This window comes from Miniopterus natalensis, chromosome 2 (assembly GCF_054644295.1).
Source record: "Miniopterus natalensis isolate mMinNat1 chromosome 2, mMinNat1.hap1, whole genome shotgun sequence".
NCBI lineage: Eukaryota > Metazoa > Chordata > Mammalia > Chiroptera > Miniopteridae > Miniopterus > Miniopterus natalensis.
In genome coordinates this window covers 155,726,392-155,753,314 of record NC_142082.1, presented here as the reverse complement: position 1 = coordinate 155,753,314, position 26,923 = coordinate 155,726,392, and the positions used below count along the sequence as shown (strand labels likewise).

At 42.7% G+C, this 26,923-nt stretch overlaps 1 protein-coding gene and 1 long non-coding RNA gene across 5 annotated transcripts in view; one reads left to right on the top strand and one right to left on the bottom strand.

Annotated features, from left to right (window-relative positions):
- Positions 1–1,458: 1,458 nt before the first annotated feature.
- LOC148093888 (uncharacterized) lies at positions 1,459–12,057 on the bottom strand. Of its 3 annotated transcripts, XR_015714072.1 has the most exons (5): positions 8,997–12,057; positions 3,771–4,087; positions 3,607–3,662; positions 2,271–2,414; positions 1,459–2,183 (listed from the first exon to the last, which is right to left on the bottom strand). It is a non-coding gene; the product is annotated as an uncharacterized LOC148093888 (long non-coding RNA). The 3 variants fall into 3 exon arrangements; XR_015714070.1 differs by having other exon boundaries at positions 1,459–2,414; positions 8,997–12,056; XR_015714071.1 differs by lacking the exon at positions 3,771–4,087 and having other exon boundaries at positions 1,459–2,414; positions 8,997–12,055.
- A 3,459-nt stretch (positions 12,058–15,516) lies between these two features.
- The window catches only part of RASSF8 (Ras association domain family member 8), a 97,756-nt gene continuing 86,349 nt past the window's right edge, over positions 15,517–26,923 (top strand). The window contains exon 1 of one of the 2 annotated variants that reach the window (XM_087814752.1): positions 15,517–15,581. The gene's annotated coding sequence lies outside the window, so the exon portion shown is untranslated. The remainder of the gene's footprint in view (positions 15,582–26,923) is intronic. The other variant, XM_087814751.1, reaches the window with a different exon arrangement.

Sequence of the window (26,923 nt, the reverse complement as noted above, 5' to 3'; positions counted from 1 at the left end):
GGAAAACACATCGCTACAGTATTCCCATTCTCAGGGAAGGGAGCTGAGGCCCAGCTGGGATTTGTCAGAGTTAAGAAGCGCTAACTCCAGCAATAGAACTCAGTTCTCTGGATTTTTTTGGACCAAGACTCTAGATGAATTGTCACACAGCAGCTAATTGGCAATCATATGTGGTTTATATCTTTCAACGCAGAAAACCTACCGAGGTTCTTTTCAGATCTACAATCCGTATAACACTGCAGTCCCCCCGGTTACAATGCTTCAGCGTAGCTTAGTCAGGCTGCCAGAAACAATGTTTACTAAGGCGAAGTTCCATAGGGTGAGGCAGAAATCTTCATACGCACAATGAAGATCTAGATAACAACTGTCATAATTTCAGCACTGGCGAAGAGAGTGAAAGCCCCGTACTGCATTAAAAAAAATAAAGAAAAAGCAAAAAGCGAGATGCATTTGCTATTAGTTCAAATATGGTGTGGGAGTGGGTTATTTTCCTGTAGCTGATGCCTACTTTTTCCTCTTAATCTGCATCTTCTTGAACTCCCACAGAGCTCTAAGAATACTGTAATAGTCACTTCGCTTTCAGGAGGCTATGAAGGGCTTAGGTTCCTTTATAACTTCTTTTCCTACCTCTCCAATTTTAGAATTGTAAGGAAATCATCCTCATCGGTCCTGAGCCCACGTTTGTTTTGTAGCCACAAGCCAGTTTGGCACTACTTATTTTAACTTCCATACTTTAGTATCTATCCTAATGAAAAAACTTTACAAAAAGCCTAAATTATACGTGTTATTTTGCTTTGTGAGGAAAACAAAGCAAACCAACAAACACAAACAAAAATATTCAGTAAAGAAGCACCATAAGGCATGACGACAGTTGTGGGCGTAAAAAACAAGCCACGAACAGGTGCGTGTGTGATTCTACCCTCAACTCAACTTATGCTTTTTTTCTGAAATTACATGTTAACTTTGCTTTATGCTTCTTTCATTATTGTATTATAATAAGAGTGACCCCTGAAGAATCTTGTTTCCTGAGAGTACATTTGATCAGAAACAGAATTTGCTCCTAATTAAAATGGGATTATCACAGGGTGCTCTAGCAAAGAAATGTGCTCCTGTATATACGTGTGTGTGTGTGTGTGTGTGTGTGGCCAAAGCATACTACCCTTTTCAAATAACAACCCTTTGGTAAACAGATTTTCATGTTTGAATGGAAGACTAAATTAGCTTTATCAATGTCTTAATGTATAGGGAAATTCACTGTCAGAATCAAAGGAAAACAGCTGAAGAGTGTAGAGTTTTATTTTCTGAAGAAAATTACTTTTTTGCTTCTATGGTTTGGTTATTTAATATACTGAGGTAAAACACCTCACAATAGGAAACCTTGTAAAATAATTTTTGTAGTAGTATTATTGAATAGACTAAGCTATTATCGTAAGACAGACAGACCCCAAATGCAGTGGCTCGAAGAACAATGAGTTTATTTGTCTCCCAGGTTACAGTCCAGGAGAAGCGTTCCAGCCGGGTGGGCAGTTCTGCTCCAGTCATCGGAGCCCAGGCTGGCAGCGGCTCTGCCATCAGCGGTTGGCTTGCAGGGTTGCTCTGGCCGTCACCATTCCAGCTGGCTTCGTCGGGGAAAGAGAGGGAGTCTTGGGCCAGGGATACGCAAGATAAGGCAGAAGTTCCTCAGATCACTTGTACTCAGCCACACCCAGCTACACGGGAGGCTGGGAAACACAGCCTGTCCCTGTGCCCAGGGGAGGGGAAAGTCAGAAACAGTGGGCAACTACAGTCTCTATATGCTCTCTGATTGTGGAAAATTATACATGGCCAACAATATGCATTGCAAGGTCTCTAGATGGTTATACAAACACACAAAAAACATGAGGAATAAATGGATTAATTTCTTTCTATTATGAAAATATGCAACAAGGTAAAAACCAAGGCAGGTCTCTGACTTTATGTCACCACATCAAAAAGATTTTTGTTACCAAACACACAGAGGAAATACCCAACTTAAAATAAATCATGTTCTAAAAACTGGGAATTCATTTTCTCATAAAAAGAATGTTATAAAAATGGCCAGGTTCCAATATGATTTCAAAGGGGCTCATTTACCTCCTGCGGGACCTCTGCGATGAAAAACAGTGGACAATACTGCGCTGCAGCACTCAAAACGGAACTGTTGGCTAGAAGTAATTTTTTAAAATATTTTTAATAAGGAAATTAAGTTTAACTAGAGAAGGATATGGAAGGGGAGGGGGGGAAACAAATACTTTAATGTGAAGTCAAAGTGGACTTCCAGCATCTCCTGGCCGTGGTTCTTTACGTCGAACACACACCAAAATGTGTGGATTTGCCTTTTCCTTCTTCAGGGTTTATCACAGGCAAAATGAAAACGCTGCTCAGCCATGGGTTACCTATAGATTTGGGGGAATGAAATGGGAGGGAGAAAATAACGAGCAGAGTGGTGTAGGAGGAGAGGATTCTACAAATAACCAGGAAAGGTTTGGGGGTGTCAACATAAGAAGGTCCAGACCTGGAGAGAATGTTTTAATAAAAATTTATTTGAGCCAAATAGAGAAATGCCCCGAAGCAAGATCTCAGTAGACTGAGATAAATGTGTTGTTTTTTTAAAAATAACAGTTTGCAGTTTCTTTTATGCATTTGAGATTAAGGAGGGAATGTAAAAAAGATTGCATGTAAGTGGGAGAAAGCGAGATGCAATCGGGTTACAGGATAGTTAAGGTTACGTGTGCTCTCTTGCACACTTTGGAAGGGGGGGTCTGAAAGGATGGGCAGGTATTACAAGGAGGGGCCCGGAAGGGGGCACTTCAAAGGTGTGTTAACCTAGATGCACAGACACAATGGACAGGCCTTGCTTAAGGCAAACATAAACCTTTCAGTAAAGAAGTTAGGTGCCTAAGTCTGACTACCCACCAAGACCTGCTCAGTTAGGAATTTACGATCAGATTATTCTATGAGGTTACTTCCTATAGAACCCCTTTTTCCCCCACAGGAAACGTAAGGGAAGGGAGTAAAAGTCTCATGTGCTCACATCTACAAGTATTTGTAGAAAGACATTAGCAGGGGAAAAGAAATCAAGACTAAGATATGCATGATCTTTTATGGGAAAAGATGAGAATGGTTTGGGATTGAGTTTTCCATGCTCCAACCTCCAGGAATTTGATTGCTGACTGCAGTGAGTGTCTCAGATTAGAAGAGGCAGCAAGTGACCACGTGGAGAGAGAGAATGTTCACCAGCCGAGAGGAATTTAGGGAGTGACTGACCTCTATTTTTTTTTTTTTAAATTAGCATAAGAAAAGTTCATGGTTTAAAATTAAGAAAAGGGCCCTAGCCACTTTGGCTCAGTGGTTAGAGCACTGGCTCAGGGACTGAAGGGTCTTGGATTCTATTCCGGTCAAGGGCACATACCTTGGTTGCAGGCTCGATCCCCAGCCCTGGTCTCTCCCTCTCCCCTCTCCCCTCTCCCCTCTCCCTCTCTCTCTCCCCCTTTCACTGTCTCTGAAAAGCAACGGAAGAAAATATCCTTGGGTAAGGATTTAAAAACAAAAAACAAAACCCATAAAATTAAGAAAGGGAAAACATACCAAAATGCAAATTAGAAGAATCTCCATGGCAGAAAAGATACATCCAAACAGGGGCCCTATAAATATACCCAGTATTAGCTCCTTGCATCTTTCAACTACACATTTGTTTTCTTCTTTCTAACTGTTCCACTCAAGTACAACTTAACGGTTCCCCTACTACTTACAACATGACTTCTGAAGGTGCTTGATCTTGAGTAAAAAGGCAATTTTGAGCAGCTTGATCTGGGGGCGAGTCCTGTGTCTGAAGTGGAGGGCTGTTCTCTGTGCATCTGACTGACTGCTCACAGCCCACTGATTGTGGAAGTCACCAAGGAATACTGGTTTCTCTCACTTGACAACTGCACGTACTATAATCACAGAGGCATGGCACTGAGCTCCTCTAAAATTGCCTCGAATTGCTTTCCAAGTAGTACTGGGTCTAATGGTGGCACCAGCAACAATGAACCATCGCCCTGGGTTTCGAGAGCCCAGCCTTTAAAGCCTAACAGGGAACAAAGATTGCTTTAACTTCTGAAAATGAAAGCACCCTTTGAAATTAAACATAAATTCTCAAATTGGCTGCAAACTCTTTAATAAGTGCACTTTGTGGTTTTAGAGAATATTAATACAATCCCAAGCATGTCAGCACAATTTCACTCACAAATTTCTCTTATTCCAGCTAATTGCTGTGTTAACTATTTTGCAGAGAGATCAAAGTTGATGAGGCAAGGGAGAGAAATTATGTAAAGTTTAAATATAATTTTTTTTCTCTATTCTGTCTTGAGTCTTAAATCTGAGCCTAATTAGTTGCATTATCTTGAGCAGGTCCCTAGACATCTCTGGATTTGATTCTTCAACTGGAAATTGAAGGGATTGGAGGAGATGACCCCCTGTAGCTCGATGGGCTATAATTCAGATTTTTTCAGCTTCACTTGCACTATGACAGAAAGTTTTCTTGGCAGTCTTGGATTACTCGAAGATAGAGCACACTGCTTCAGGCCTATGAAGTACTGCCCCTCCCAGCTGCTCTGGTTCTTTCTGTTAGAGGCCACTTGGATTGGGGTGAGGCCAGTGAAATTCCATGTCCACATCTAAAGGGCTTTTGAAAAGCTGCCCTGTGACTCTTAAAAAGGTTTCCTATACAATCTGACAGTGCTAAGCCAACTTCACAAAGTGACAAACAAGTATTCAAAGTCAACACCAAGAAACCCTTGCCCGGCCACACAGAATTCTCATTTAGAATAATGCCAAGCTTGGGTCAGATTTTAAATAAAACACTGATTTTTTTTTTTTAAAGCTCCAACATTACACAAACCTGACTTACCAGTCTTTTCATCTGCAGTAATAACGTCTAAGTGAGGGTATTTATCAGCAGAATGGACCAAAAACAGACACAACTGGACATGGAGAAACTTTTCTGTCTAATATTCACCCACCTGGGAGCTCAGAGCTGCAACTGGTACTGGTACTGACTTCTGAATCATTGCCAGGGCATGGAGTTCCCTCTTTTCTCTGCTACTAACCGAGAGGTAGGGATTTCTGGTCTCACTCCCCACTCCTTGTCCCACCATCTGACACCATATAAAGGAAAGCATCTCTGGCCTAAACAATAAGGCCTCCAACCCAAAATTTCTGATTCAGTGGGAAGATTAAGGGCTAGAGCTAATTTGAACTGAGGCCTACTCTAGGTCAGACACAGTTAATCTTTCAGACACTGTATTTGGTAAAAACTCATCAACAACCCTTTTTACGCATGAAGAAACTGAGGTCCAAAGAGATTAAATAAATTGCCTGGAAGCGGGCACCACCATCCCCACTCTAGATGCTAATCCACACACTTCACAGTTTGCCTGGAGCCATTTAGAGCTGCTCTGTCTTCTTGCCATCAAGGGTGGGGGTAGAGTAGCCAGGAGAAAGAAGGGTTAAAAACTGACAAGACAGCATGAGATTTAAATGTTTCATTTGCAAATAGTCTATCTTTTTTATAATTGTCCTTAATCAGGCTCAGGTCTCTGAAGAGAGCTCTGGAAAGTGTATCAATTTGCTTTTCCTTTCTCTAACAAAAAAGACTCACTCAAGCACCTTACGTGCATAGTAACTACTGAACTGACTACTGCTGCTGAAGGGTAGGTTTGAAAAAAACAGAGCCCAGAGCCCTGGCCAGTGTGGCTCAGTTGGCTGAGCATCATCCTATGCACCTGAAGGTTGCCGGTTTGATTCCGGGGGTGGGGGTGACGGGAGTAGTGGTTTGATTCTGGGGGTAGGGGTGACAGGAGTAGTGGTGTGTATGGGAGGCAGCCAATCGATGTTTCTCTTTCTCTCCCTCTCCCTTCCTCTCTCTCTAAAATCAATAAATATTTTTTAAAAAAAGATAAAACAGAAAAAAACTCTAAGATGTCATCCATGTGCTAGGAGGATTATAACCCAGTACTTGAAGCCTTTTAAACTTCTTTCACATCCAAGTTACCTTCCAACGCATCTTCTCTTCTGCCTATATTAAAAAATTAGGAAATTATCTATTCTCTCTCAATTTTAGAGATCTGAATCACTCATGTGAATTCTGCATTATCTCTAAAATACGACCTAAGGATGTCCTTGAGATCTCACAGTAAAATAAATATTTATGTACAAAGTAGTTCCTCATCCAAATCACTTCTTCCATTTTCTGAGTCCAGCCTTGGAAAGAGAGTAGAGTCACCTGCCAGGACCTCCGCTGGTTTCCATTTGCTGCACAGCCCTCAGGCTTGGGTGTGCACTGCCAAGGTCTAGAATTTTAGGTTCCCATGTATCATTTTGCATTTACTTAACTTTTTCCTAGTAACTCCTTTTTATCACTTTATTTGCTCCTAAAAAGCCAGATAGAATTAGAGCCCTTACCTACAAGGACCTCAACAGTACAATCATGATTGCTTATTATAAGAGAAGGGATTCTGACATGCTACTATATCTTTGATTAATTTCTAACACTCAGATACTAATAAAAGTGTTTTTGTTTTAGCAAACACTTCCCTAGGGAACACCAGGTGCTAAAATTAAAACAAAAACATCTTTGCCCTGAGGAGAACAAGATTTCCTTTTCTTAGTTTACTCTCTTGAAACTACCCAGGGCTGAACTGATTATCTACTTGTGTCTAGAATCACTGAAGTATTATGCAGTTTTCTCTTCACTTCGGCATTCTGTCATGACCCCTATTAGTACATGGACTTCCCAGTTTTGAGGGCAACAAGTAACGTGAGGCTCTTTCTTCCTAGGGTAGCCACCCTTTGTTCATTTATTTGTTATAAAGCTCCAGTGGCACATAGAATTCTCTGAATAATGACTTTTTTGGGAACTGATGCTCACAAATTGATATCTAAAATGAATGTAAGGAGTGAAGTCATAAAATAAAGTAAAAATGCATAATAGAATTATATTCACTGATTATGTTCCTAGTGCAAACCTATCTTAAAGCCTCACCTACATCTTTTTCTGGATTTTTAAGTTGGTTGTTGAATTGCTGTGTGGGTCATTATTAGGAGCTGGAGCAAGCCTACTTTGCCATGTCTCTTCTCTTTCAATGACACCCAGTATTTTAATTGATGATTCATCTATTTAGAATGTTAGAGCTTAGATGTGACATTTGAGGTAATTTTATAAGCCCTTGCCACAAGAACAATGCAGCCCCACCTGGAAATGTGGCCTTTTGGAAAAACCACACATAGGGACACACAGGGAACAGTGGAAGGGAAAGGGGGACTCCCATTAGGCAGCCAGATCTGCCAGTTAATGCTGGGGTTCAAAGAACCACTGACAAATCATGCTCCCATCTTAGAGAGGTCAAGGAAGGCAAAGGGGCTTGCCCTGGGTCACAAAGTTCATTGAAGCAGAACTAGCTCCTGCTGGCTCACTTCCTAGGATTGTCCCTTATCTGGTAGAAGACCGAATACCAGGAATTCATTTAAAATGCACATAGCTGGCCGGGGCCAGGTTGCTCAGTTGGTTAGAGCGCTGCCCCAAAACACCAAGGTTGCAGGTTTGATCTTCAGTCAAGGCAGATACAAGAAGCAAGCAATGAATGCATAAATAAGTGGAACAACAAATTGATGTTTCTTCCTCTCTCTCCCTTCCTCTCTCTAAAATCAATTTTTAAAAAAATAAAAAATAAAATGCACATAGTTATCTTAGTCACAGTCCTCTGTGGGTTACTTTCCCAATTTGCTTGTAAATTAACTTGGAAACATCAATCATTCTAAAATAGAAGGGTAACTTATTTTGCTGTGTACAGTCCATAATGAGGGGGCACTGATGCTGCTGGGCCTGCCCTGTCCTCACTTCCCATCCCACACCCTCCGCACACTCTAGATACCAGGGGAAAGGAACCTGCCGAAACCAGATCACAATCTGCGATCTCATTCTAATCTTTTCACCTTGAACCTGAGCCAATTCCATGCTTCATTCTCTGTTATTTTTTATTCTTGCCTCACTTTTTATTAACTGCAGTGGTAAAGAATGCAGGCTTTGGCCTGGCTGGGCATGGCTCAGCGGTTGAGCATCGACCTAGGATCCAGGAGATCAGGGTTTGATTCCCAGTCAGGGCACATGCCCGGGTTGTGGGCTCGATCAATGACTCTCTCATCATTGATGTTTCTATCTCTCTTTCTCCCTCTCCTTTCCTCTCTCTGAAATCAATAAAGATATATTTTAAAAAGAAAAAAAAGAATGCAGGCTTTGAAGCAGATTTCCTGGGTTTGAATCCCTGCTCTGCTACTATCTAATGATGGAACCTTGACTAAATTACTTAATCTCTCTGTGCTGCGACTTCCTAATCTATAAAATGGGTATATAAGAGTATCTACTTGGTACAGGTGTTGTATTTAAAATTTAATACATGAACAGCATTTAGAACAGTGCCTGCCACAGAGTATACTGAAACAGACAATTATAATTATTGGCTTTGCTGAAAAGTACCTTGTCACCTACCAGCCTGAAGATGATGACATGTACCAGGCACTGTAGTGAAGGCTTTCCACACGAGGCCAGTGAATCACAATAATTCTTTATGTGCTGCTAATATTATCCTCTCTTCCCCCACCCCCCTTTTTTTTCTCAGATAAGAAAACTAAAGTCTGAGTACTTGAACAACACATCACCCAGGTAGTGAGAAGCGGAGTTGGGACTTGAACCAAGGTCTGTCTTGGTGTCTTTCAATCTCTCTAAGAAAAGCAGCTTAGGGTTCTTTTAAAGTTCTTTTATTTAAATGGACTGCCATACCTCCCATATAGGTCAGGAAGACAGGGATCTCCTCAGAGGCTGAAGGGCAGCAGCAGGACGGGAATGGTCTCTCCCGGAAGGTGTCAGGCGTGGGATGACGACACTATCAATGTCTTAACCTGCCCACCCCCTGCCTTCCATTGAGCCACACAGCACTCACCTGGGCTGTGCTGCTGCAGGCCACATCCAGCCTCTTGCTTATTTGAGTACAGTTATCAGGAAATGTCGTTCTGATTCAGGCCAAAGTGGTAGTATTTACAATTTCAGTATCAGTAGTTCTCGCAAGCATTCATTTCTACCCCAGCCTTAGAGTAGGGAACATCTCTTTCTTTCCTAGATTAGAAAGAAAATTTGATTTTTCTCCCTTCCTTCAAAGTCTTCAGTAGCCAGTATCTCACCACTCTTGCCCAACACCCATTCTCATTTGTCAACTTTTCTTGCATTTGTCCAAAATGATGTCTTCAGCCGGTCTGGGGCTAAAGGGCCAGGGGAGGGAAAAGAAGGAAAGTCCCTGATTTTGCTAGAGGAACACTATGCACACTGACTTGTCCTTGCTCCTGTACCACTTGCCCATTCTTGTATTTCCTCTGAAGCTCTGTCTGCCTCCTTCACTTCCACCCCAGAACCTTCACCCAGAACCTTCCAGAACAGTCTCTGGGTGGTGCCCAGGAATGCAGGTGAATCAGCTACGTGGCCTCTGTTTTTCCCAAATACCCACCAGTAACACTCATGCTGAGCTTGGCTAGTTGGGCTAAATTTGGGGAGGAGAATAGCACTGGAAGGATTTTTACTTTATTCCCTCTCCCCACAGCTGCCATCATATTTACTATTAAATTACTAGAAAATGTCAGAGAAGCTGAAGATGAATGTTTGTTATATGAAGAGAGGCAGAGAAGCTGTTTGAAGATAGACTGTAAATAGAGCTCCAGACGAGGCCAGCGGGGATAGATATCCTGGTTGGCAGCAAAGAGACTGGCAGAGGAAAGAGAGGTAGATAAGTGTATTTCTATGGCTAGTGGGAGAATAGAAAGGGTGAGACTGGCAAGTAGGCCTCAGACAGGCCTTCACCCAAGGGTCCCTTGTTCCATCCCGGCCTCTCTGGATCTAGCCTAAATTTTCCTAACATCCTTAGGTCCTTCCTTGCTATGTAGCATTTACTATTAATCAATACCTTTGTGATAATTCTTGTGGCTGAATGATTCTAAGTTATTTTGCAATTATTATTCTTGCTATGATCGTATAAATCTCACATTTTTAATCAGTTGTATATTCTTCCCATGAACTGTAGAATCTTCTATTACAGATGACTGGGTCCTTGACAAGGAGGCTCTGGTTAGTCTAGCAGTGTTATTAAACAGATCAGATTTCCAGTTTGCAATTAATAAAAATATAATTAAATACATAGAGGCAAAGCAGAAGATAATTTAATCTTTCTGCTATGATTCAGAAGTCATATCAGGGTCATCATGATAAACCTCAATTAAAGTACTACAGAAGTGTAGGGACATTGGCGAGTGGCATTCCGGTTGAAAGAATGCCAGTTAGACCAGATTCTACTCCATGTATTAATAACATCGGGTACTACATTCATTGATTTCCCCAATATACTGATCCTAGTATAAGCTCTGGTAGACTCCCCTATAGTTAACTTCAGCTGACTAAATCCACTCTTCTAGCCTACAATAAAAAAACCAAGACTGTTTCATTTTTATGAGATTATCCTACCAAAAATCATCTATCTAAAGATCCAATCATATTTTAAATCCTATTTCTGAACATATTTGGTTGTATTCCTTTTGGCAGAACCTGTTGTAGTTTCCATTTATAGTTTATGCTTTCTTTTCTTTCCATACTGTACTTGATTGTTAAACAAAATACACTGATCATTATCCTCCTTCCCCATCAGATTATTGGAGGGTCTTTTAAGGGGTTCTTTATAATTTAGTAACTGAACATTTTTTAAAGAAGAAACTATCATTACATAAAAAATTTCTACAGACCTGAGAACTGTTGGTTGTTTCTAAAAAGCCCCTTTATGTTGGTCAAATGAATCACAATATTTATAGGTCTTTGTAGTGTTTCAGTATAAAAGAAAAACTACAGTATATAAGAAAATATAAGATTTTCATCAGGAATGAGAAAGAATACCATATTTACTTGCTTTCCACACACACATATACCAAAGGGAATAGATGTCATTTTTTTCTCTTCTTTCCAAACTTATCACTACTAGTGACTAAATAAAGGCGTGGTAAGATAGGCTGAATCACTCTAAATGACCCCTTTTGTACAAATTTTAGCATATGACTGGGCTTCAAGAGAGTCTTGATTTCACAAGATTGCTGCTGTAACTCCAGCTATCACACTCAAGTTCCATGCAAGCATAGGGCTTGAGTCTGCCCTGCCAGTATCCCACCACCAGACACACAAATAAGGAGTTTTCCTCAAGTCCTATCAACACCTTCCATCCACATACCATTGGGCTATACTTTGTAACACCTATCTGCAAGGAAGGTTGTGAAATAAAAATTTTCCCTGGGCACAAAATCAGGTTTCTGTTACTAAGAAAGAAGGAAGAAAGGGAATGGGATAGGCTACTAGCATTATCTGCCTTCTCTTTTAGGACATGTTTCTTTAGATGAACTTGAATTCATAGAAGGTTGAAATGATGTCAAATTCATTTTTGTAATCCTGGAGCCTAGCACAATACCATAGCTTATTTTTTGTGTGTGTTTTTTAATTAAAGAAGAAAATGAAAATCTTAGCTAGTAATGGGTTAGAAGGAAGAAGATCAAAGAAAAGTATAACAGGTGAGCAGGTGGCATTAGTTTATTCCATTTATTTGGTCATTCACTCGTTCGTTATTTCAGCTATGTTCCCAGTCTGAGCCAGACCCAGTGTCAGGCATGGGGGATACAGTAAGTACCACATAGTCCCTGGCTTCAAGAAATGAGTAAGGGTGAGGTTGAGGGTGGATAGTGAGGGCTCTACAAGTAAAGGAGCAATTTCAGGGTAGTGTAGTAAGAGAACTGAGAAGTGGTCCTGAATCACCGTTTGAGAGGTTAGGGAGCTGTTAAGTAGTCTGGGTGGAGCAGGGTGGGGAAAGATGTAGGGAAAAGGAAAGTTAGGAGAGGCTACATAATAAAGGAACTGATGTTGTATGCAGAAGTCCATAATTTATTCCTCCCAGCACACATATCTATTTGCTGTGGCACAATGTTTGTCTCTCTCTTGGACGTCCTTATGAAAGGATTTCCCAATACTTTGCCCTGGATAGATCTGACCTATTGATGAGCTTCTAGGCTGGCCAAACTGTAGTCACTGCTGTGTTCCATGGACTATATTTAAGCATGGAAGCAACTGTCTTCCCAGTGTCCCACCTTACAGGGTGGTGCTTCACCTTACAGGGTGTTGGGAAATGCTTATCTAAACATATAGTTCTCAAACTCGGCAATATGACTTACCAGGGATTTCCAGAGAAAGGGATTTACACCCAGGGGCTGCAGATGTGAACCTGGTTTTCTCAATGTGTTAATACCTTGGGTTTCAGTTATGTAAGTCACCAGAGGGGATCCATGATTTAGTTGAACTAATGAGTCATCACTGCAGCAATCTTACGGTTAAATCCCACTGACGGTTTGACTAGTAATAGAGACACCAGCATCTCTTCCTGCAAATAATTCAATTCCGTTCACAGCACAGAGGGCTAGAAATGTATCTACATCAAATTCCCATTTTCTTTGCCTATCTAAAGAGATGGCCCCCTCATCATAAAGCAGAGGTGACAAACAGAGAGAGATTTGAAGATGCTATGTCGTTGGCTTTGAAGAGAGCAGAAACAGGCACAAGCCGAGAAATGCAGACGGCATCCAGACACTGGAAAAGGCAAGGCAATGGATTCTCCCCTAGAGCCTCCGGATAGAACACAGCCCACACCTTGGCTTTAGGACTTCTGACCTCCACAACTGTAAGATAACACGTTCATGTTGTTTTTAGCCACTAAGTTCATGGTAACTTGTTTATAGTTAGCAATAGGAAACCGGTTACACATAATTATGTATCTCTAGGTGCTGTCCCCCCATTCATTCCCACTGCTTTCCACGAAAGTCAGAGTCTCTCCCGTGGTAGTCTCCTCTATTCTGAATCTAACCTCTCAGACTGTTCTCTTAAAACTCAAATCTGATTATGCCACAGGGCTTGAAGTGCATGAACACTCACTGATTTCTAGTTAGGTTACTTTTTGGGAATATAATTAGAAACCAGAAATAAAGGTTGTTTACAACTCCTGTCAAGGACATTTGGTGTGATCGCAGGAAGGCTTACCAGGGATATGATTATAGCTAAGAAAGCTTAAAACAAATTGAACTATGTGCTGAAGAAAGAATGTGTTAACCGCATGGGGCTGAGGTAGGGAACAGAGTTATCTGAGTTTATCCAGGACTGGATACAGGTAAACTCACTGACTTCAACAGCCATCTCGGTAAGGCACACTCTGGTTTACAGGTGGGGATACCTCACCAGGTACCTCGATCCTAGTAAGCGCTTCTCCTTACTAGTGAGCACGGTTATTTAATCATAGTAAATTTCATCTTGATTTATGCACTGGTCACATGAAAGTTGGTTGTCATGAGTCAGCCAACTTGTTCACCTCTGGATGCCTGATAAAATTGATGTCAGGACCCTCCCTGTGACCAAGAGAAACTCTAGGAAGGTTCTTCTACTTGGTAAGATCCAGAATCCTGGTTTAACAAGAGCCACACTCCTCCCTGCTATCACTCACCCCTGTTTCAAGAAAAAGAGGGATGACTATCACAGCAAAAAGAAAAAAAAAGGGGGGGGGGAGAAAAGTTCTAAGAAGGAAGGAGAGAGAAGTCAACGTTTGCAAATGCCAAAAAGGGCACAAGATGGGGATTAAAATTTTCCATTAGATTTGGCAAGTAGGTGGTGACTGATGTTCAGTGGAGTGAAGGCTGACAAGACAATGAGAATTTAGAAAATGGTAACGTTAAGGATGGACAACTCTGGGGAAAGGATCCATGCCCTACAAAGACATCTTGAAATAAAATTCCCTTGGTTTTTACTTTTGAATCAAAGAGCATTCTCCTCCCCAAATCCTCCAAATGTTGATCAGCCAAATTTGAATCTCACCATTTCTCTCCTCAGTTAACCTCCGAGGTAGAGGAACTAATGAGCTGTGCAGTAACTAAAGGTCAAAAAACAAGGGGAAGAAACAGAAGGCCTACTACAAACCCAAACTCAACACAAACAAAACAAATCGGGCCTTGAGTAAGATGAGCTGTAACAAGCTGTGCTTCAAATTTAATATCCTTGTTTTGATGATGAATAAAAAAGTACCTAGAGAATTTAAAAGGGCATTTGATCATTGGAAAGCTTCCTTGCATCTCACCCGTTATCTTCACCCCAACTCCCTCCAAATTAATAGCTGTTGCAGAGTTGTGGGCAAGTGTGAGCACAAGCTGGACCAAAGGCTGAACTGTGTCCTGGGCTAGACTCACTGCATGCCAAAAAAGAAAAGGAAGGTGGAATAGGGAAAACATACCAGTGCGAACATACATATCTGCATTTCTAGATGAAAGCACCGTTTCCTTCCTCGGCTATCTGCTGTATTTAAAGGGGTGTGTGGGGGGGGGGAGGGGGCGAGGGGTCCTGAATGGGAGCCGGCTCTTTCTAACTTGGTTACTCACGTCTGATTCATTCCCGTGTTTGCTGAGAGCGCGTGTGAGTCCTGTCTCTGTCACTGCTGCTGCTGAGTGGCTGAATCACTGCCCCTCCAGACGAAAGCAATTCAATTCAAACCCAGTCCTTGGGGGCTGGAAGGGCTTTTTTTTTTTTTCTGTTTTTTTTTTTTTTCCCCCCCAAAAGGGTCTGCGGGAAAAGCCGCCTACTTTCCGGGGTGACCGGAAAGGGCAGCTTTACCAGCGTCGCCCCGGGCTACGGAAGATTTTGCTTCGCTGCGAGTGGGCGAGGCGCCGGTCCCGCGCCCGCAGGCTCCGGGCGCACAGGCCTCGGGGGCCGGGGGCCGGCCGAGCCCGCCCGGTGGGCCCGAGCCGCCCGCCGCTCGCCCCGCCGCCGCCGGAGCTCCCACAATGCAGCGCTGGCGTCCCAGTTCCGTTACAAGGTCTCCCCCGGCGCCGGCGACCCGGCGAGGCGCGGGCGGGGCGGCGGGCGAGCGGCGGCTGTAACCCGAGCGCCGGGCCGAGGGGGGCGCCCCCGCACCGCTCCTCTCGCGCGCTCAGACCGCCGCACGGCGGAGGGGCGGAGCCGCCGGCCGCCCGGCCCGGCCCCCAGCCCGGCCCCCAGCCCAGAGACACCGGCCGCGGGAGCCAGCCGGCCGCCAACTCCGCAGCCCGCGCTCGCCGGTGCCCCGCGGCGCGCCCGCCGCCCGGCTCCTCGCCCAGCCTCGCCCTCCCGCCCGCCGCGGCGGCCGTGCTGGGGCGCCTCCCGCCCGCCGCGCCGCCGCTGCCCGCGCGCTCGCACACTCCCGCAGCCCCGCCCGGGGCGTCCGCACTCACCTAGCGCCGCCGGGGAGGTGCGCGGAGGGCGCGCCCGGGCCTCCCTCGGCTGCGGGGCGCGCGGCCCGCGGAGCCCGCGGAAGGAGGCGCGCGGGGCGGCGCGGCCGGGGGCAGGCGCTGGGCGGCCGCCGGGCTCCGGGCGCCGCCGCGTCCCCAGCGCCCCGGCCGGCCCCGCGGGGCGGCCTGCGGGGGCGGCGCAGTTGCGAAACTGAGTGAGTATTGAGCATTAACTTTACTCGGCGGCCGCGATTTCTAGGCTGCGCGCGGGACCCCTCCCTCCTGGCCCGGAGCGCCGCGTCGGTCCCCTGCGCGCAGCCGGGCTCTCCGCCGGCTCTGCCCCGCTCCTCCCGACCACCTCCCCGCCGCGCGCGTCCGCCTGAAAAGTGCGAGCCCTTCCTTGCCGCGCCGTTTCCTCCGGTGCCCTTGGCAGGGGAGTTTAGAGGCCACTTTTGCTGGGAAGGGAAATGCATGTCTGGTTTCGCTCATATTTTCTCCTCCAAATGGAAACCGGAGGCTCGCTCGCCGGGTGGCGGTTTGCTGAGACGCTCGTTTTCTCCTCTGAAACAATGATTGGTTTATAGGTTTTTAAATTCTGTCTGAACGGAGAATCCTCCTCGGGCTCTCTTCCCCCTGGCCGCCGATACGTACAGGGAGGGGTCCAGAGGAGGTGACTTTCAAAGTAATTCCGTTTTGCACACCAGAAACTCCGAGAGGGTGAATCGCAGAAAACTTAAGACTGCCCCCGGAGGAACCTTGAGCTCCGAACGCGGGTCCGTGGGCGGCACTGAGCCCTCCAAGCCCAGTACCTGGTTTGCAATCCCGCGTTGCGTTGTTATTTTAGCATCACAGAGCCGCCTGGTGTTGCTAAACCACTACTTTCTCAGCATCAAATGGCATCTTGAGCTGTGCAAGCATCGGATATAATTGCGGGCCAGCGTTGCCCCTGATCTTTAGGGATTTAGAAGGGAAAGAGATATGCAGGGCACGTTTCGTAGCCGATTCAAACCCGTCGGGTTAGCACTGTCAATACATCAAAGCACGGCACTGGAAAAAAAAAATTACTCCAGCCTGGTGACCCGGGGACCAACATTTATGGCTTTCCCAGTGCAATGCGGCTCCGCAGCTCTTCGTTAGATGGTTGTGTCCCCAGGAAGCGCCTTTTACCATGTGCAGACCTCTGTTTTCCGGGTCAGTTGGACTAAGGACTCATTTTGGTAGAGACCTCAGGTAGTTTTCCTCTTTATTTTCTTTCATCCTTGGGTGGCCAGGAGTTAGCGACCATGTTATGAAGGAACAGAAAGAGGGAAGCTTCCGTGACGGGCTCTCAGCGTCCTGCCCTTGGCGGGGTTGAGGCGGCGGCCGCCAGCTAGCCCTCTGCCCCGGGAGGTGGCCCAGGGGCAGGACGCAGGGCGCAGCGCTGCCACTCAGGAGGGTGGTTGTGTTTATCTTTTAGCGGGCTTATTAATGGCACTTTTAATTTTATTTATCTCCATGGGGAACTCTCCCCAAGCCATACAAATTACATGTGACTGAACATGATTTGATGATTTATCCCATTGAAGGATCAGACCCAACCAGATGTCATTTGTGATGTGGATCATAAAAACCTTTCAAAAATCACCCTCTCCCTCTTTTTCTCTCCTTTTAAGCGTCTCAGGCCAGTACTTTCAATAATAGACGCAATTGGCAGTAATGTATTGAGTTCATTCTTTCTAGGCTCATTGATCAAGCCTAATTTCTGGGTTTCCATAGCTTGAAGGGGACCTCAGAGAGCTCAGAGAGAGAGAAAGGGAGCACAAACCATGGGACTGTGCCCATAGGAAAGGCATTCCAGTTGGCCAGAGTGCCCACGTGCAGGGAAAAGCAGTTTAAAAGAAGACTGCATGTTTAAGTTGTTTTTAGGGTGCATGTTTACTGAATTTGGCATTTGGTTGAGGTATCTGGGAATTGCAGATTTTAAGTTCTGTGCCATAGTGGTGTCATTTCTTTCTGCCTAATTTTTTTTTTTTTTTAAGATTTTTTTATTGATTTTTAGAGAAGGAAAAAGGGAGAGGGAGAGAGAAACATGGGTGTGAGAGTGAGACATCAGCAGGCTGCCTCCTGCATGCCCCCTACTGGGGACTGAGCACACCACCCCAGGCATGTGCCCTGACCTGTCACCTCTCAGTGCCAGGGATATCCGCCCACCAACTGAGGGGCAGTGCCCAGGGCACCTAATTTTTTTAAGGTTTCAGTTTTTTTATTTATGTGAATGTCAGTGCTTGGCTTTTGTAGCCTTCCCTCCGGGACAGCTTGCATTTTTGACTTGAATGCCTTGGTTATTTTGAGAAATGATTACTTTTTCAGAGTTCTTGCTCATTAATTGGTCTGTCTTATGTTGGTGTATGTAATGAGAGTAAAAATACTGTTTGCTATTGGCTATTGTTGCTCTTTTCGTTATGGTTGATTCCTGGCGTAACGGCTTTGCTATTTATGGTAAAACATTAAGGTCCTAGATATCTTGCTAGCGTCCAAAAGATTGCAGGACTCTTTGCAGGTATGGAGTAGGGATGGGAGTGGGAAAGGAAGCCATTATGCATTAAATCTGAGGATTTGGGTTTAAAAAATAATGTATTACCTATTTACTCTCCTTGGGTGCTGGCTTGCTCCAGCCGTAAATAGTCTTCAAAATTCAAAGCGTAGAGATAGTTTCCAAGAACTCTGTATAGTGGGAAGAATGCTTACCCCACAGCCAGCCGGCCAGCCTTGGGTGGCAGGTGTGACTTTGTCACTCCGAGCTGAATGAGCTTGGCCACGCTACTTCAGCTTCCGTGATCTACAGTTTGCTTTCAGTAAAATGGGGATACTGCTACTAATCGGGATGCTGGGACAAGCAGAACACCTGATGTAGTGCCTGGCACATCCTAGCCAACGAATGGCAGTGTCTCAGACGTCTTCAGAACTGCTCTTGATTACCGAACCTTTCCAGTTGTTTTTGCTGTTTTTCATCTCATCCATCCAAAGAGTGGCTCAGGCCAGAAGGCTGGAATTCCCGTCACTCTCTGTTTCATTCTGTCACCCTCCAACCAGCCAGTTTGTCACAAAGTTCTACCCACTTTTCTGGCGAAAGCTCTCTCAAACCTGTCTGGCTTTTCAGTCTCCATTATGTTACTCCCCTAGTTCAAGCTATCATTACCCCTCCCCACTGCAGAGGCCTCCTGCATGCACTCACTCTGCACCCATTCCCGTCCCTTTACCCACACATCCCGAGGAAAAAAGAGAAGTCACTTGCTGCTTAAACTCTTCAGAGCTCTTAGGAAACACATTTACACTTAGGATAAAATATAAAATCCTCCACAAGCCTACAAGGTCCTGCATGACTTGGCCCCTGCCCACCGTCTTCGTCTCTTGTCAGCCCCATTGGCAGTTTCCAGCGGACTCACCTGAGGGCTGTTGCTCTTGTTGTTGGCCTTTCTGTTTTATGACCATGTCACTGAGTAATTTCTTGTCCTGGCTGCTGGTTCAAATATCCTTTTATAAAGTCTTCTCTGATAAGGCCACCCTTAGCATCAGGTAACTTGGAACCCCTTTATTTTTTCCCTCATAGCATAATCATCACTTCCCTTAATATTTTCCACAATTTAGAATTACATATTATTTCATTGTTTAATGTTTTTCTCTTGCCCTTGAAGGCAACAATAATGCCTGGTTTGTTCAGCAGTCTATACCCAGTGCATTGTGTGTCTGGTGTGTGTGCGTGCGCATGTGCAGTCGGTGCTCAATAAATAGTTATTGTTATAATGAATAAGATAGTAATATCAGTTTAATATTTGAGTTTTGATTGTCTTCTTATCACTGTTAAATCTGCTTTTCATAATAGAAAAGCCAGACTGGTTTTATGTATAATGTGAAACAACCTTTGCATATATCAGGTAAAATCAATGCATTTGGGCTCTATGAAAAAATTTGTAATAATAAATCGAGACACCTTTCAATTAGTGTTACCCTGTGATTTTCTTTTGTAGATAATTCTTTTTCTAAGTACATCATTAAAGTAATTATGCTTTTTTTTTTTTTTTTTATCAGTACAGGATTACTGAAAGAAAAAAAATCTTACCGTGTCATATTATTTTACACATGTCATGTGGTAACATGTCAGTCAGCAGCTATTGATTGTTCAGTGCTAGATTTCAAAGGGAGGTAGGGAAAACTGTGGTGGAAAAATGAGAGTTTTAACTCTAAGGTTTAGTATCGTCCAGCTGTTGATGTGACTTGCATAAATAAATAGATTTTACTTGACCATTTAGTTAAGGTAGAGGAGTACTGTAGTAGTTTAAAAATGGGAGCCACCTAGAGGTCCAGAAGTCCTTTTTCCCTTTCTCACTAAAGCATTTCTTGTTTTAGCCAAAAAAGTCTCATGACTTTCCAAGGCCAAAGAAGGTTTAAAGCTTTGTTTGAGTATTTTTATCATGTGGTTGCTCTTTACACAGTATTAGTTTGATGCACTATAACTCTGAAGTACCCGTCTTTATTATTAATGTTTTGAGTCTCTACTGCTTACATAATCACCCACGTTATCTTTTGACTTGTTTTTTAGGACTTTAGTTTCCTTTTAGAATTTTCCCCCAAAGCCTTAGAGGATAATCCCAATTACTTTCTAGTTTTGTATCTTGTAGGTCACTAAGTATACAGGGAACTTGGCAGTTGATTCTAGTTCTTTCAGGATTTATATCTTTGCTCACAACCTCTGGATGTCCCCAAAAAGTTGTTGCTCTGAGTGGTCTGGACCCTGAGTTTTTGCCAGCCAGAATCTCTTTGCCCTTGGGTTAGGAGAACAGGGAGGGTGAAAGCAGCATTTCTAAGCTCCTGTTATGTGCTGAGCTCTGGGCAAAGTGTTCTCACAAAAGGGGAGTAAGTAGTTCACCTGCTCGAAATCACAAAAAGGAACCTTAAGCTTTTCATACATTTGCTTCACTCAAGGAAATTGTTCCTGTGACACCCTCATTTCCCCACCCTTTATTTTCTAGTCAGGAAGGTATGGCAAGATTGAGATGTCCTCTCTAGCCAGACCCTTTACGTTGTCTTGGTGCTTATTTAGACTTGACTTTATTTGTAGAGAACTATTGGGAGTGGGGCCAAAGAGAGACAAACCATATGATTTGCCTTTGTGGTAGGCCTCCGTGCCCCCAGGACATTTGCATCATGAGTATCCACCACTCTGGAGAAGAAAGTTATGGTTGGGAGCCCTTGTTATTTTTTCCCTCTTGTACATATGCTTAGTGGTTACTTTGGGTGACCTTGAACAAGTTGCCTGGAGCTTTTTAGCACCAATGATACTATCTGTTTCTCAGCCTTGCTGTAAGATTTAGAAGACTTATTTTTTGCAAATTTTTTTTTTATCACATTCAGATGTTTCACAGAGGTTATTACAATTATCTCTAGTGCTGTGCAAGTTTTATGCATTTAGAAAAATACTTTGGGAGAGAAATTTGACCCCCAGCTGCATCCAGAACCAAAGTCATGGCCCCACTCCACCCCCATGCAAAACCTAACCAGAACTTGAACACTGGAACTCTTTCAGAAACCAAGGGTCCATTTTCCAGAAAGATCCAGGGCTGACACCTTTTATCATAAATGCCAAGTTCCTTCAATTAAAACTTGCCCCACCAGCACTGTTCCCCCAACCCCTTAAAAACCCTTAACCTAGTCTAGTGTGCAAGATGGATTTGAGGCACCATTAGATCTCCCATCTTCTTGGTTGGTGCCTTGTTGATTAATAAATCTTTTCTAACAAAAAAGAAAAGAAAGGTAAAAAATATTTTTGTTATTCAGTAGCATATGTTTTACTCTGTTTTCATAAGAAATCAGATACTTTTGTAACAAGAGAAGAGTTGTGATAGTTTCCACCAGGTTTTATGCATGGGGTTGATGTGCCTTGTTACTCTTGTTAACTGTCATTGACTTCTGAGTGCTAAGTCATTCTTATTGTTAATTGTAGAAATTTTATTATTGGAAAATTACTTAAAATTAAATTATTCTTTCAGATGTAAGTATACACATTGAAAAATTAGTGTTCCCTTAATGGATAGGTATTGTACAGAAAAGTAAGCACTTACTCTTATTTTTGCTAAAAGTATTTGAGTAGATTTATAATCTCTGAAACCGTACTGTAGAAATACTTTTGAAAGATAGATTGGGAATGTTTTGCAATGTTTAAGGTAAAATTTGGCCATTTCTAAAGCAAATTCTAATACCTGATGCCATTAGATGTCAGGAAACCTAAAATGGCTTATTTGTACTATATTTTCTTTTTTTAATATTATGACTTTCCCCCTTATATTTCTTTTTCAAAAAATAGCTTTATTGAGATTAAATGATATGCAATAAACTGAACACATTTAAGTGTATCATTTGAGAAGCTTTGACCTATGTATATAAATATGAAATCATCACCACAATAAAGGTGAACATGTCCAGCAAACTCCCCAAATTTCCCCACTCCCCTTTATAAACCCTTCCTTTTCCATCATCCCATCACCCCAAATCACAGCTTTGCTTTCTGTCTATAAGAGTAGTTGGCTCAGGTCAGTATGGCTCAGTTGGGTGAGCATCATCCCATGCACCAAAAGGTCACCGGTTCAATTCCCAGTTAGGGCACAAGCCCTGGTTGCAGGCAATCTATGTTTCTCTCTCACATTGATGTTTTTCCCTCCGTCCCTTCCTCCCTCCCTCTCTTCCTCTCTTCCCCTCTCCCCCCTTCCCCTCCCTCTCCCTTCCTCTCTCTCATCAATAAAAACATATATATAAAAAACATATGTAAAGAGTATATATATTATAGTATATGTAATATATATAAGGAGTAGTTTGCATTTTCTAGAATTTTAAATTAATGGAATCATGTATAGTATGTATTCTTTTTTTTTTTTTTTTGGTCTGGCTTCTTTCACTCAGAATAATTATTTGGAGATTCATGCATATTGATGTATGTAGCAGTGGTTCATTTCTTCTCATTGCTGAATAGTATTCTGTTGTATGGCTATATATACACAACAGTTTATCTTTGTACCTATTGATGGACATTTGGGTTGTTTCTAATTTTTTGCTCTTTCAAATAAACCTACTACATTTGCATGCAATCTTTGTATAGACATGTACTTTCATTTATCTTGGGTAAGCACCTAGGATTGAAATGGCTAGATCATGTTAGTTGTATGTTTAACTTTTTCAGAAACTGTTTTCCAAAGTGATTATATCATTTTACTTCCCTACCAGCAGTGTATAAGCATGCTAGTTTCTTCACATCCTTGTCAGCACTTAGTATAGTCAGGTTTTTTCATTTTAGTCATTAGCGATATTTTATTGTGATTTTAATTTGCATTTCCCTAGTGACCAATGAAGTCGAGCATCTTTTTATGTATTTTTTGCTATCTTTATACATTTGGTGGTCTGCCCAAGTTTTTCGCCCATGTTTTTATTGGGTTGATTGTCTTTATTGTTGAATGTTGAGAGTTCTTTATATATTTTGAGTAAGTCCTTCATCAAATATATGCTTTATAAAGATTTTCTCCTAGCTTGTGGCTTGTTTTTTCATTCTCTTCACAGTGACTGTTGAGAAGTTTTTAATTTTGATGAAGTCCAACTTATGACTTTCTTTATAAATACATTATGCTTTTGGTGTCTTGTCTAAGAAATCTTTGCCTAACCCAAGGTCACAAAGGTTTTCTCCTATGTTTCCTTCAGGAAGTTTTATAGTTTTAAGTTTTGCATTTACGTCTATGATCCATTTTAAGTTAATTTTTTAAAAGAGGCTTTATGTTTTAGAGAAGTTTTCGGTGCACAGCAAAATTGAGCAGAAGGTACAGATTGCCCTTGTACTCCGTGCCCCATGCATGCAAAGCCTTCTCCATTATGAACATTCCCCACCAGAGTGGTACATTTGTTGCAGCTGAACCCACATTGACACATGATGATTACTCAGAGTCCATCTTTCATTAGAGTTTGCTCTTGCTGTTGTACATTCTGTGTGTCTGGACAAAAGTATAATGACATGTATCCACCTTGTAGCATCATACAGAGTGGTTGTACAGCCCTAAAAATCCTCTGTACTCTGCCTGTTCATCCCTCTTTCCTTAACCCCTGGCAACCATAGTCTTTTTACTGTTTCCATAGTTTTTTCTTTTCCTGAATGTCATATAATTGGAATCATACAATATGTAGCTTTTTGAGATTGGTTCTTTCACCTAGTAATATGCACTTATATTTCTTTCCTACATGTCTTTTCATGGCTTGATAGCTAATTTTTGCCCTGAATAACACTTCGTTGTCTGTATGTACCACCGTTTATTTGTCCATTCACCACCAAAGGACATCTTGGTTGCTTCCAAGTTTGGGCAATTATGAATAAAGGTGCAGTAAGCATACATATGCAGGTTTTTGTGTGGACATAAGTTTTCAGTTTCTTTGGGTAAATACCAAGGAGCACAATTGCTGGATCATATGGTACAAGTATGTTTAGTTTTGTAAGAGACTGCCAAACTGTGTTCCAAAGTGGCTATACCATTTGCATTCCCACCAGCAATGAATGAGAGTTCCTGTTGCTCCACAGTCTTATCAGCATTTGGTGTTGTCAGTGTTTTGGATTTTGGCCATTCCCATAGGTATGTAGTGATATCTCATTGTTTTAATTTGCATTTCCATTATGACATACGATATTGGGTTCTTCATATGCTTATTTGCCATCTATATATCTTTGGCAAGGTGTCTGTTAAAGGTATTTGGACCATTGAGTTAATTTTTTATATTGGATAGGTTATTGATTAAAGTTCATTTTTTTGCATATGAAAATCTAATTGTTCCAGCACTATTTGTTAAAAAGACTGTTCTTTCTCCACTGAATTGCCTTTACCTCTTTGTCAACATTCAGTTGCCTATTATGTCTCTTTTTATTGTATCAATTGACATTCTTAGCTGTGTAGCACATACTAAAGGAAACGTAATTAAATTCAATACTTGATAATGAATGTGTTTTTGTCACATTTAATAAAATTTCTAGTTTCTGTACTATAGCCTTCATGGAATCCTTTTTCTATTCAAACATTCCTTTTTGCTTTCTCTTTTTGTTATTTACTATACTTATAATAAAATCTGGTGATGAGGGGACATATACAACTTATCCCTTTCTTTAAGTTTTACTTATCTTTCCTGTGAATGACAGTTATTTCACTGTTTCTTTGAAAATCTCGCAACCTCTATCACTCCCTCTTTTTAATTTTTCTAGTCTCGATGATCTCTCTTCTATCACAGTCTGTTGAGTAGTGGCATACTGTATATATTGGAAAGAATGCTCACTTCAGTGAAAAACCTGGCTGGACCTGGGTATCCTTGGAGAAATTATGAAGCTCACCCAGCCTCAAGTTTTCTGATCTTTAAATGGGGCTACTAATTTATCCCTCAGGGCTGTTTAGGAATAAAAGAGATGTTTACATGTGTCCATGTAGGGAAATGAATGTATATGAAGTATCTCGGTGAAGGGTTAGGCCTTCCCCCCTCACCCAATTCCAGTGAGCTCAGTATACATGTCTGTCCCAACTGGGAGTCTGAGCAGGCCTTGGTGCTCTTTGGAGAGGATGGGTACGAACTCCTCCAGTCTGCCCAGGCCCATGGTTGAGAAGCACCTGAGTTGGAGAGAACACTGTCAGTGTAGAGCATCCAGGGGTGGAAGAAGAACATTTGCTGGTCAGCGTGGAAGAACATCTTCATCCCCACAGCTGGAATTGGGTATGTCCAAGGCCTTTCTCCATCAGTAATCCTTTCTCTGTGTTGAATTTCAATCTCACCCTCCCTTGGCTCCTTCCCTTGATCTGGAAAGAATATGTTCAAGTCTCTCTTGACATTGCTGCTCCTTTTAGCTGTCTCCTTTATCAGCTATCTTCTTACAGGAGCTGTCTGTGCTTAGTGCTTCTACTATTCTATCTGCCAACTCACTCCTTAGCCAGGTATACCATTTCTTAAGACACATTTCTTGCCATAGGTGCCAATATATATATTTTTTTAATCCTCACCTGAGGATATTTTTTCCATTGCTTTTCAGAGTGGAAGGAGAGAGAGAAAAAGAGAGAGAGAGAGAGAAACATCAATGTGAAAGAGACACATCGATTGGTTGCCTCCCACATGTGCCCTGGCCAGGGCTGGGAATCGAGCCTGCAACTGAGGTACACGCCCTTGACCGGAATTGAACCAAGACCCTTCAGTACACGGGCCGATGCTCTGACCACTGAGCAAAGTTGGCTAGGGCATGTGCCAATATCTTAATTGCCAAAATCAATGGAAACTTTTCACCCCTAATATAACCGAAGCCTTTTTGTGGCATTGTACTTTATTGGGCTGTCTCCCTCTGTGTTGAAACTTCTCCTTCTTGACTTCTGGTCATCATTCTTTATTCATTCACCCAAAAATGAACTACAGTGCCCTTCCATTCATAGGGCTATAGCAGAGATCAAAGCACACAAAATTGCTGTTCTCATGGAACATGCACTCTTCTGAGGGGAGTTAGATAATAAATGAATGAGTGATTCTACATTTTTTTATATGATAATAAATGCTTTGGAGAAAACGAAAAGCAGCAAGGTGGAAGAATTGAAAATGCTGGTGGTGGGAGTGTGTTATTTGATATTGGATGGGCAGGAAGTCCTCACTCAAGAGCACATTTAAATAGAAACCAGTGAAGTGAAGGAGCTACCTCTATGACTGGAGGAAGACACTCCAGATAGAGGAGACAGTAGTGAGTGCAGAGGCCCTGGAGCAGGTGCATACAGGGGTGCCCACATCATAGCAGTCAGACCAGTGAGGTTGGGAGGTGTCATGGAGCAGTAGCAGGAGGTAAGGTAGAAGAGGTCCTGGCTGTGCCAAGGATCTTGGTTTTTACTCTGGAGTGAGAAGACAGTTGCAGGCCTTAGAGGAATGAATGAATTGGAGGGTGACATGGAGTATTAGGCAAGAACATGAACTCTGGAGCTGGCTGCCTGGGTTAAAATCCCAGCTCTACATTTGCTGGCTCTGGGACCATGGAGTAGTTGTGTAACTTCTCTCTGCCTCATTGGTAAAATGGGAATAAAAGTGATATCTATTTCATAGTGATGTGAGGATTACATGAGTTAATATTTGTAAAGAACAGAGCATGGCAGATAGTTTTATAAAAGAGCCTGTTAAATAAAATCAGTAAAATTGAAAAGCCACACTTTGCTGCCCTGTGGAAAGGGCTTGTCAAGGGGAATTAAGAACAGAAGCAGGAAGCCAAGACGTGAAAACAACCTAAGTATCTATCAGTGGATGATTGATAGAGAGAATGGGGTATGTATACACACTTGTATTTTCAGTCAGGAAAAAAGGAGACACTGCCATTTGCGACACCATGGATGGACCTTGAGGGCATTATGTTAAGTGACATAAGTCAGAGAAAGACAAATAGTGTGTGATCTAACTTATATGTGCATTCAAAAACAAACAAAAACCCACCAAACTCATAGATACAGAGAACAGATTGGTGGTTGCCAGAGGCAGATAGTGGGTGGGAGGG